The following is a 12,910-nucleotide window of genomic DNA, read 5'->3' on the forward strand; positions in this document are numbered from 1 at the left end:
GTGCTTCCTGGCAGCCTTTTATAGGCAGCTGAAACAATCAGTGCAGACTCTACCATATTACTGGTTAAACATGCAACACTTCTGAACCCCACATAACATGAGCCTAAAATCTATATCACTACAGTGCAAGTAAATATCAATTATGCCCACTATTGCAAGATAAATCACATATCCCATCATCATTAGAAGCTCCAATCCATAACTCAAACACCCCCTGGCCATTTCACTGTGGTCCAGTCCAGACCAATATATGGTGCTCTGGTAGCCTGGGGACTCTTTTGCCCGAACACACTGGAACAGAAGAAATAAGTATTAAAGTACAGTCTCATATTACATATTGTACTTATTGCCCTGACACATATTGCATTTTCATGTTCATAATACTTTCAATAAACCAGTTCAACTCATGACTTTTCCTTTGTGTGCAAATAAACATAAATGTGCCATATCCGTAACGGAGGACCACTTCGTTACAGCCATAATTTTTTTTAATAAAATTCCCCTTTTTAAAGCCAGTTGTAAAAAGACAAGATGTCCAAGCTGTTGCTTCTAAAAGGACCACTGTATGGTCAAACTACTTTCTACTAAATACAAATTTACTTTAGTTACAAGTCATGTTGTAAATTATGAATTGAAAACACAACTGATGAAATGCATTATAGGTGTTCATAGTAAAAATAAGTTTAATTCCACATCACACCCACAAGTTGCCTTTCAGACTGTTGGTAACCCCAACAGGATATCCCCTTATTGCCAAGGAAACACCAGTGGGTCCACCTTTTCAGGTTCTGGCATTGACAAGGCGTAAGACATGTGCGGATGTCATCACAAAGGAACCTGGTGGAGCATCTCATTTCTAAAGAATGCCATTCAGTCACGTGTTATCTGCAAACATTTATATACCATAACGTGCCATTGTCGAAGTTCAACAAACACTGGTCAAGATGCACCAGAATCACCACTACTGTAGGTCATCTGGAACAGAAGAAAGCCATTTTCAGTACAGTGTCAATTAGCCACGTTTAGTAGTAAGTGTCACATACTGCCTCCAGTAACATCAGCAATTGTTTCTCAACAGCAGTTCAGACGAACGAGATTCCAAATTCTATCATCATTGTGAAGGCAATAATATTTACACTGCCAATAAAGTCATACCTACTTGAAATTTCTTTGGTGGTCTGTCCTCGGTCAGATTCCAGTCACAGCAGGAGTTAATAAACACTGCTCTAGGTGCAACAGCATCACTGCTAGGTCATCTGGAACAGAAGAAAGCCATTCAGTATCGTGTAAATGAGCTAGGTTCAGTCAGCCTCACCTACTGCCTCCGCTGACATCAGCAATTGTTATTCAACAGTAGTTCAGACGAACGAGATTCCAAATTCTATCATCATTGTCTGGAGAGATTTACATTGCTCAAATAAATAAAACATGCCTACCTGAAAAGCCTTTGATGGTCCTCTAGGCTCTAGCCATAATACATGTCACAGCAATCTGCAACAGGAGAACATGTCAAGTAGGCATGTGGTCTAATGACATTGACATTTCCTAAAGCGATGCAGTTTCTCATCGGTTCAAAGTGAGCCAAGTTGATCACAGAAACTGCACTAGCCTACAACTAACAAGACTCCAGTAGTCAATATGGCTTACCTTTGGACACGATTGGCAACATTGCCACCGATTAGTTCCCAGGCAGAAAATGTTCTGGAAAGACATAATTAAGCAATTAGAAATAGTTTTTGACATTGACATTTCCTAAAGCGAAGCGATGCAGTTTCTCAGTTGTTCATCGTTTCACATCGGTTCAAAGTGAGCTAAGTTGATTACAGAGAAACTGCACTAGCCTACAAGTAACAAGACTCCAGTAGTTCTTACCTTTGGACACGATTGGCGACATTGCCACCACTTCAATGATCAGTTCCCAGGCAGAAAATGTTCTGGAAAGACATTAAGCAATTAGAAATAAAAATGTATTATAAGATACCAAGCATTTTGGTGACAGACTGCCATATGTCATCCAGAAGTTATGGGTTTTACCCCATTTCATCCTCTCAAACACTGGTCAGAGAAGCCTTCCCTTTTAACAAACATCGTTTGTCCAAAACATTCTAGACAAAATCTATGGCAGTAGAGTTTATAGGCAAGCAAAATATCAAGAACGGCCTGCTCCATTTTAATTTGCAGCTTACTCCACCACTAGGCTGCCCTTGGTGATATTATTACTTTGAACCAACTCATGAGCATTAAGGCAACTTACCAGATAGCAACCACCATCCTCTTCCCAGCCAGCCACCTAGTCAACACATCAAGTCATTCAATAGAATCTAGCATAAACTACATAATGGATTGTAAATGCATGATTGTGTATAATCAGAGTCAAGAGTGACATCAATGAATTCAGGTATATGCTTGTCTATGGAATAATCATCATATTAAACACCAAAGCAGAATTTTTATTTTATAAAGTAAAGCAGCTTCTATGAAAATCACCTCCAAGTCAGGTAAAGGCATAAGCTTGTCTTTAAAAAAAAGGTTATCATTTAGAACCCATGTGAAACTCTAAACAATTAGCTTCAACATGTAGTTACTTACCATTATCAGGGTGGCTCCTTAGCATCTCATAGACATCATCTATTGAGAGATTACATGAGGTTAAACACATAAAATATTTGTACAATTGCAAAAATCTAAATGTGCTTCACTAGCGAGCCTCTATGCTACTCAGAATGTGGTAAAGGGTTTTCTTCAAAGGTTCATTCAGTAAGAGAGACGGCAGTTATCATCAATGCAGCATTTAGCTCTTAACAGTAAAGGCACATTAGGGTCAAATTAAGCATTTATAGTCTTTCCAGGACAATCACCTTCAGTAGAGATGATCTTCTCCCCATTTCCCAGACTTAAAAAAAAAAAAAGAGAGCAGCCATTAGCATGATCCAAAGTCAAATTGAATACAATATAGCTAACCTAGAGTCTGGGAAGTTTAGGCTACTCGGCATTTGATATAACATTTTCCTCAAATGATTTCAGTGAGAGAGTGAGTGCAAGAGACATCATCGTAGCCAGCGGTGGAAAAAATACTTAATGTATACTGTAATGTAGAAATATTCAAGAAATAGTAAATAGCATAATTTGAGTAAATGTGCAGCTACACCACTGATGGTAGCCCACCATCGCCTCCACGTGCCACAATAGATGATCACATTGATTAAAGAATCACTCCTGTAGCTTCACACAGCAAATTACCTCCATAGTACACAGCTTCTCCGCATGTCGGTGCCATCCAGCCTATTGGAAACAGAAGTTGGGACATTTTACAGCATCGCAGGCAGCAGAGAACAAGTCATCATAGAATGCAAACACGTGGGGGATTCAGTGGTGGGGGGATAAACGTGTCCATGATTTAGTAATGGTGATCTAAAACAGGCGTCTCACATCAGAAATATATTTATTTAGTGCAATCACAGTCATTCAGTACAGGTCTGTGTATTCTCATCATTGAAAGACGCTGCAGAGTAGAGCCAGTGTAAGCAGTGCTATATCTAAAACTAGGTGGTCACAAATACAACTAGAACTGCACTCTGCCGAGTGCATACTTGCTTGTTGCACACTAGTAGGCCATAAATGGCCTACTAGTGCGCAAGCAGAGCGCGCAAGTACTTTCGACCGCTGGAAACTATCACATCTCAGTATCTCTGTGAAGGAACGTTTGAAATGTATAATCATTACGTGTAACTATTTGCTACCCAACTACTTTTTTTACAGAAAAATGAATCATTGATATGTGATGAAAAAAAAGGTATATAAACTGAATTAAAATATATTATACAGTATAATTATTTTATTACTTATTGTAAATTGTCAATTGTTTTAAATGTATTTCATTTTGTACTATAGTGATATTAATACTAAATCATGATCAGAGTAATATGTGTCTCTAACTTCAATTTCTGTAATAATACTTTCAAATTTGTTGAAATATACATGATCTAAAATACTTCCGAAATCTGTAGTTGGATTTGTATCTCAGTGATGACGTAAGAGAAATGGTCATCTGTGTAATCTGGTCCCACCAGATACCACATTACGTCATCGTTGAGAGCTGGGACCAGAGTACATGGTGTGTATATGTATGACTAGCTCTCAGTGATGACGTAAGAGATATGGTCATCTGTGTAGTCTGGTCCCAGCAGACCAGGCACAGATTTACAAATCACATTACAACTACATACAGAGTATGTAGTTGTAATTTGATTAGCAGTATACTGTGGTTACTTGGTTCCAAAAAGTGAAGCCAAGTTTTTTTCAACCGTTTAAGTCTGTGCCTGGTTTGCTGGGACCAGTTACAACATTACGTCATCGTTGAGAACTGGGACCAGAGTACATGGTGTGTATATGACGTAATGTAACTTGTAACTAGTCCCAGCAAACCAGGCACAGACTTACGGTTGAAGAAAACTTGGCTTCACTTCGAAGAGACCAAGCGAAATGATTACTTGCGCGCTCTGCTTGCGCAAGTAAATATTAACAATATGAGCAGAATCGTGTGAAATACACGCGTTGGTAACGCATACACCGCCTAGTAGACTATAACAAGACAGATTTCCCATTAGATGGTTGTGGATTGGAAACCGACCGAGGCCTATATAGCTGCTATAGGCCCTGGATGGTAACACCAAAACTGTATTCTATACACAAAGTGAGCACAGTAAGCTTATCTGCAGGACAAGTTAGTTGTTAGTCAAAAACCATGTTGTAGGGAAAATAGCACCATCTTCAGTAGGGTCCAAGTCAGGTAAAGGCATAAGCTTGTCTTTAAAAAAAGGTTATCATTTAGAACCCATGTGAAACTCTAAACAATTAGCTTCAACATGTAGTTACTTACCATTATCAGGGTGGCTCCTTAGCATCTCATAGACATCCATCTATTGAGAGATTACATGAGGTTAAACACATAAAATATTTGTACAATTGCAAAAATCTAAATGTGCTTCACTAGCAAGCCTCTATGCTACTCAGAATCTGGTAAAGGGTTTTCTTCAAAGGTTCATTCAGTAAGAGAGACGGCAGTTATCATCAATGCAGCATTTAGCTCTTAACAGTAAAGGCACATTAGGGTCAAATTAAGCATTTATAGTCTTTCCAGGACAATCACCTTCAGTAGAAGAGATGGTCTTCTCCCCATTTCCCAGACTTAGAAAAAAGAGAGAGCAGCCATTAGCATGATGCAAAGTCAAATTGAATACAATATAGCTAACCGAGAGTCTGGGAAGTTTAGGCTACTCGGCATTTGATATAACATTTTCCTCAAATGATTTCAGTGAGAGAGTGCAAGAGACATCATCGTAGCCAGCGGTGGAAAAAATACTTAATGTATACTGTAATGTAGAAATATTCAAGCAATAGTAAAAAAAATGAAAAAGAAAGTGCATAATTTGAGTAAATGTGCAGCTACACCACTGTTCGTATAGCCCACCATCGCCCCCACGTGCCACAATAGATGATCACATTGATTAAAGAATCACTCCTGTAGCTTCACACAGCAAATTACCTCCAGTACGCAGCTTCTCCGCATGTCGGTGCCATCCAGCCTATTGGAAACAGAAGTTGGGACATTTTACAGCATTGCAGGCAGCAGAGAACAAGTCATCGTGGAATGCAAACACGTGGGGGATTCAGTGGTGGGGGGATAAACGTGTCCATGATTTAGTAATGGTGATCTAAAACAGGCGTCTCACATCAGAAATATATTTAGTGCAATCACAGTCATTCAGTACAGGTCTGTGTATTCTCATCATTGAAAGACGCTGCAGAGTAGAGCCAGTGTGTAAGCAGTGCTATATCAAAAACTAGGTGGTCACAAATACAAATATTAACAATATGAGCAGAATCGTGTGAAATACACGCGTTGGTAACGCATACACCGCCTAGTAGACTATAACAAGACAGATTTCCCATTAGATGGTTGTGGATTGGAAACCGACCGAGGCCTATATAGCTGCTATAGGCCCTGGATGGTAACGTCAAAACTATTCTACACAAAGTGCGCTGCAATATGACCGTTGCCTGGAGTTACACTTGGCAAAGGCATAAACAAATATCCAAATGATACAACAAATAAAATAAATTGTTTTCTTTCCAAACCACGAAGAGTTTAGCAGCGCTTACCTCCAAACATGCCTGCTGTGCTAAGTGCCGAAGAAGGAAAGGAGGAAGAGGAAGTGGGTCCCACCGCTTTTTAGAGAAGCCTTCCCTTTTAACAAACATCGTTTGTCCAAAACATTCTAGACAAAATCTATGCCAGTAGAGTTTATAGGCAAGCAAAATCTCAAGAACAGCCTGCTCGATGAAAAGTTTAATTTGCAGCTTACTCCACCACTAGCCTGCCCTTGGTGATATTATTACTTTGAACCAACTCATGAGCATTAAGGCAACTTACCAGATAGCAACCACCATCCTCTTCCCTTGTCCAATAGCCAGCCACCTAGTCAACACATCAAGTCATTCAATAGAATCTAGCATAAACTACATAATGGATTGTAAATGCATGATTGTGTATAATCAGAGTCAAGAGTGACATCAATGAATTCAGGTATATGCTTGTCTATGGAATAATCATCATATTAAACACCAAAGCAGAATTTCAATTTTATAAAGTAAAGCAGCTTCTATGAAAATCACCTAGGCCAGTATTCATTTAAGGCACTCAGGGAACAGCCAGCAGATGCCACATGACGACACAGTAAGCTTATCTGCAGGACAAGTTAGTCGTTAGTCAAAAACCATGTTGTAGGGAAAATAGCACCATCTTCAGTAGGGTCCAAGTCAGGTAAAGGCATAAGCTTGTCTTTAAAAAAAGGTTATCATTTAGAACCCATGTGAAACTCTAAACAATTAGCTTCAACATGTAGTTACTTACCATTATCAGGGTGGCTCCTTAGCATCTCATAGACATCATCTATTGAGAGATTACATGAGGTTAAACACATAAAATATTTGTACAATTGCAAAAATCTAAATGTGCTTCACTAGCAAGCCTTTATGCTACTCAGAATCTGGTAAAGGGTTTTCTTCAAAGGTTCATTCAGTAAGAGAGACGGCAGTTATCATCAATGCAGCATTTAGCTCTTAACACTTTTAGTGCTGGCGGGCTGTGGGCTGCAGACCCGATCAATGCTGAACGATTCTATGGACTTTTGAACTTTTTTAGGGGCCCACAGCGAGGGGCCTCTTATAGCGAGAATCACACCGCATAAATCAAAAGAAAGCCTAACTTGTCCACTTCAATTTAAAAAAATATATATGATTCTACCATCTTCCATTCTGGAGATATTGACCTTTTTCTAACACCTGCTTTTGCCTGCATGCTGCTCGTGAAAAAAAACAACAGAGATATGGAGGCTTGAAGTTGACAGACATTGACAGACAGATATAAAAATGAACACAAATAATATCATATACATACTATACACTGAATGAAAGCCCTGAATGTCTACTTTTAGGAGGAAAACAAATACACATTGATCCCATGTACAGTTTGTCTAATTGTTTATTGAATGCAGCTTGCGGCCACCAGAGAGAACTTTAGAGAAAGCATGGACCTGAAGAACTATTATTCACAAAATAAGGCCTATAGCGACATGTACATACTATATACCGTATGAAACGGAAGACTCTCTGCTTTCATAAGAAAAATACTAATACTGTAATATTAATAAAAATCACACCCCTGTGAAGTGAGCAGTGCAATGTTGCACTGCTCACACAATTAGACAAACTGTACATGGGATCAATGTGTATATTGTTTTCCTCCTAAAAGTAGACATTCAGGGCTTTCATTCAGTGTATAGTATGTATATGATATTATTTGTGTTCATTTTTATATCTGCCTGTCAATGTCTGTGACTAAATGGCGTTTGTATGAGCTAAAGAATGAGCATATGGGACATTGGGACTGGAACATCTTGGGGCTACGTTACTACTGTTTTGTTTATTTTTTTATGAAGATTATGATGATGACTGATCAAGACCCCCGGCGGGCAGATGGAACGATGCGAAGACGCATTGTCATTATTTATCCATCTGTCGCTGTGTATCGTTCCAACTTGGCTCGCCGAGGTTGTTGTTGCTGCGGACTTGTAAAGTCAGAACAGCGGCGCGTGCGTCTTAGTTGTAAAGACATGATCATCATAACAAAATAACCGTGCCGTCACCCGGAGATGATGAAGGAAGGGAGACCAGACTTTAGATCCGTGCGGTGTCCATTATGGCAAGTGGCAACAAGTCCGAGCGAGCATATGTTCCGAGAGAAACAGAGTCTACACAAAGACGCCTCCTCCCTCCCTCCCCTGAGACATGCCCCTGCATGTCTCAGGACATGCAGGGGCATGTCTCAGTGAGTGAGAAACAGCAAGCCTAGCTAGATACGATCGGATGTCATGAAATGTGATCTGGCTAAGGGCTAGCTAGTAGCTACGCTCGCAATGGGGGCCGCCATTGTGTGATAGTGAGCATTTGAGCCCCTCCTGTCCTGAGTTTTCAGGAAGGGAGGGGGGAGAGGCATCTTTTTCTTTTTTTTTGTGATCAGGAGATCGGAGTGTTGTGCTACCGTTCTGTGCTAGTAGATAAAGTGCTCGGGTGTGTAGAAAGGCGATTGAAAGTAATCAATAAAAACATACTGTAAACGTAAATCTCCCGTTCCCGCATTGAAGCACTGGGATTCGAACCACGTAAATCTACCTTTACCGCACGGAAACGGTTAACAGTAAAGGCACATTAGGGTCAAATTAAGCATTTATAGTTAGTGTTGTAGTCGAGACCACCTAAAGCGAGACCAAGACAAGACCAAGACCTAGGAGGGTCGAGACCAAGACCAAGACCAATACCGATGCGAGCCTATGGGGCCGAGACCAAGACCAAGACCAAGACCTAGGAGGGTCGAGACCGAGACCAAGACCGCTGCTAGCCTAGGGGGCCGAGACCAAGACCAAGACCAAGACCTGGAGGGTCGAGACCAAGACCAAGACCAAGACCGATGCGAGCCTAGGGGGCAGAGACCAAGACCAAGACCAGGAGGGTCGAGACCGAGACCAAGACTGCCGCGAGGCGAGACCGAGTCAAGACCAAGACTATTTTTCCCTCTTATTTGATAGGTAGTATTATTAGGTACAGATAACAATCTTGATCTGAAACACTTCCGCCAAATTAAACCATGTGCATTGCGCATGCACTGAATTAACCTGTGAACTGTGACCTCACCTGTCACACTGTCCGTCAGTCAGTTTGACAGTTTCCGACCAAAACCTTTCAGATTAATGGCTATGGGCGTATGGCTCACCTTCAAATTAAAACAATAGTTTATTAGTTGGTTTTGGTTGCTGCTGTTTGAGCCTTTTAGTAAATAAATCGGTAGTGAACCAACAATGTCAATGAGGCATGCATGCACGTTATACAACAAAGGATTTGCACATGATCGTTTTTATTATAGCCTGGCCCTGACAAGACATGATCACATAAGGTGGACGATGGATGGATTTTACTTTAGGTATAGATGTAACTAGCCCTGAAACATGACTCTCGTATAATCATCATGGCAGTCATGTTTCAGGGCTAAGATGTAACGTCAGGTAGGTGGTGGTTCTTTAATCTTCTCATGATGAAACTAAACCGAGGCGATGCTTCATAGTTCATACATATGTCGCGGTCGCGCTGCAGTGCAACACGTTGTGAGTTGTAGATTGGCTATTTTCAGATCAGTATTCAGATCACCGCTCAACCTCGTTTATTAAAACGACTACAGGCTACAAGTTACAAGTTACAACACAACACACATTATTAAAAAAACCCGGAAAGCTTGCAGTCTTGCACTGTTATATATTGAAAATATATTGAAATGTAAATGCCAGGCTGTAGCCTATGCCGGGCGCTGCATGCGTATTGCCGTGCGTAACTCTCCGCCTCCCGGCCGACACTTTATTTATTTATGCCCATTGCCTGAGACTGATATAATGATCATAATAACATCAACATGTGCTCTTCTTTGGACCTGTATGAACGTCATGCAGCGCTGTTCCCCTTAACAGCTGTCTTTAATTAATTAATGTGAATGGTCTCCTCTCACTCTCTCAGTCCTTGCGATCGGGTTGATATAATAGAACGTTTTGCATCTCGTTTCGAGTGGTCTCGGTGGGGGAAGAGACCCGAGACAATAAGTCCGAGACCGAGACAAGACCAAGACAAATGAGGCGCGAGACCGAGACGAGACCACAAGACAAAAAAATGCGAGAAGCGCGAGACCGAGACAAGACCAAGACAAATGAGAGGCGAGACCGAGACGAGACCACAAGACAAAAAAAGGCGAGAAGCGCGAGACCGAGACAAGACCGAGACCACGAAAATTTGCTAACACTATTTATAGTCTTTCCAGGACAATCACCTTCAGTAGAGATGGTCTTCTCCCCATTTCCCAGACTTAAAAAAAAAAAGAGAGCAGCCATTAGCATGATCCAAAGTCAAATTGAATACAATATAGCTAACCTAGAGTCTGGGAAGTTTAGGCTACTCGGCATTTGATATAACATTTTCCTCAAATGATTTCAGTGAGAGAGTGCAAGAGACATCATCGTAGCCAGCGGTGGAAAAAATACTTAATGTATACTGTAATGTAGAAATATTCAAGAAATAGTAAAACAAAAAAGTGCATAATTTGAGTAAATGTGCAGCTACACCACTGATCGTAGCCCACCATCGCCTCCACGTGCCACAGTAGATGATCACATTGATTAAAGAATCACTCCTGTAGCTTCACACAGCAAATTACCTCCATAGTACGCAGCTTCTCTGCATGTCGGTGCCATCCAGCCTATTGGAAACAGAAGTTGGGACATTTTACAGCATTGCAGGCAGCAGAGAACAAGTCATCGTGGAATGCAAACACGTGGGGGATTCACGTGTCCATGATTTAGTAATGGTGATCTAAAACAGGCGTCTCACATCAGAAATATATTTAGTGCAATCACAGTCATTCAGTACAGGTCTGTGTATTCTCATCATTGAAAGACGCTGCAGAGTAGAGCCAGTGTAAGTAGTGCTATATCAAAAACTAGGTGGTCACAAATACAAATATTAACAATATGAGCAGAATCGTGTGAAATACACGCGTTGGTAACGCATACACCGCCTAGTAGACTATAACAAGACAGATTTCCCATTAGATGGTTGTGGATTGGAAACCGACCGAGGCCTATATAGCTGCTATAGGCCCTGGATGGTAACACCAAAACTGTATTCTACACAAAGTGCGCTGCAATATGACCGTTGCCTGGAGTTACACTTGGCAAAGGCATATATAAACAAATATCCAAATGGTACAACAAATAAAATAAATTGTTTTCTTTCCAAACCACAAAGAGTTTAGCAGCGCTTACCTCCAACATCAGCAATTGTTTCTCAACAGCAGTTCAGACGAACGAGATTCCAAATTCTATCATTGTGAAGGCAATAATATTTACACTGCCAATAAAGTCATTCCTACTTGAAATTTCTTTGGTGGTCCGTCCTCGGTCAGATTCCAGTCGCAGCAGGAGAGTTAATAAACACTGCTCAAGGTGCAACAGCATCACTGCTAGGTCATCTGGAACAGAAGAAAGCCATTCAGTATCGTGTAAATGAGCTAGGTTCAGTCAGCCTCACCTACTGCCTCCGCTGACATCAGCAATTGTTATTCAACAGTAGTTCAGACGAACGAGATTCCAAATTCTATCATCACTGTCTGGAGAGATTTACATTGCTCAAATAAATAAAACATGCCTACCTGAAAAGCCTTTGATGGTCCTCTAGGCTCTAGCCATAATACATGTCACAGCAATCTGCAACAGGAGAACATATCAAGTAGGCATGTGGTTGAATGACATTGACATTTCCTAAAGCAATGCAGTTTCTCAGTCGTTCATGTCGTTTCACATCGGTTCAAAGTGAGCTAAGTTGATCACAGAAACTGCACTAGCCTACAAGTAACAAGACTCCAGTAGTTCTTACCTTTGGACACAATTGGAGACATTGCCACCACTCCAATGATCAGTTCCTAGGCAGAAAATGTTCTGGAAAGACATTAAGCAATTAGAAATAAAAATGTATTATAAGATACCAAGCATTTTGGTGACAGACTGCCATATGTCATCCAGAAGTTATGAGTTTTAGACCATTTCATCCTCTCAAACACTGGTCAGAGAAGCCTTCCCTTTTAACAAACATCGTTTGTCCAAAACATTCTAGACAAAATCTATGCCAAAACATTCTAGACAAAATCTATGCCAGTAGAGTTTATAGGCAAGGAAAATCTCAAGAACGGCCGCTCAATGAAAATTTTAATTTGCAGCTTACTCCACCACTAGCCTGCCCTTGGTGATATTATTACTTTGAACCAACTCATGAGCATTAAGGCAACTTACCAGATAGCAACCACCATCCTCTTCCCTTGTCCAATAGCCTGCACCTAGTCAACACATCAAGTCATTCAATAGAATCTTGCATAAACTACATAATGGATTGTAAATGCATGATTGTGTATAATCAGAGTCAAGAGTGACATCAATGAATTCAGGTATATGCTTGTCTATGGAATAATCATCATATTAAACACCAAAGCAGAATTTCAATTTTATAAAGTAAAGCAGCTTCTATGAAAATCACCTAGGCCAGTATTCATTTAAAGGCACCCAGGGAACAGCCAGCAGATGCCACATGACGAGTTGACGACACAGTAAGCTTATCTGCAGGACAAGTTAGTTGTTAGCCAAAAACCATGTTGTAGGGAAAATAGCACCATCTTCAGTAGGGTCCAAGTCAGGTAAAGGCCGTCATCAAAAATATCAGGCATAAGCTTGTCTTTAAAAAACTGTTATCATTTAGAACCCAT

At 40.6% G+C, this 12,910-nt stretch overlaps 1 long non-coding RNA gene across 2 annotated transcripts; it reads right to left on the minus strand.

The window, feature by feature from the left end:
• Positions 1-1,186: 1,186 nt before the first annotated feature.
• On the minus strand, positions 1,187-12,093 carry LOC308335044. Of its 2 annotated transcripts, XR_013965962.1 has the most exons (5): positions 12,031-12,093; positions 1,873-1,934; positions 1,648-1,701; positions 1,437-1,491; positions 1,187-1,256 (listed from the first exon to the last, which is right to left on the minus strand). It is a non-coding gene; the product is annotated as an uncharacterized lncRNA (long non-coding RNA). The 2 variants fall into 2 exon arrangements; XR_013965963.1 differs by lacking the exon at positions 1,648-1,701 and having other exon boundaries at positions 1,232-1,256.
• Positions 12,094-12,910: the final 817 nt, after the last annotated feature.

This window comes from Protomyctophum bolini (genome assembly GCF_963924005.1).
Source record: "Protomyctophum bolini genome assembly, chromosome: 20".
Classification (NCBI taxonomy): Eukaryota; Metazoa; Chordata; class Actinopteri; order Myctophiformes; family Myctophidae; genus Protomyctophum; species Protomyctophum bolini.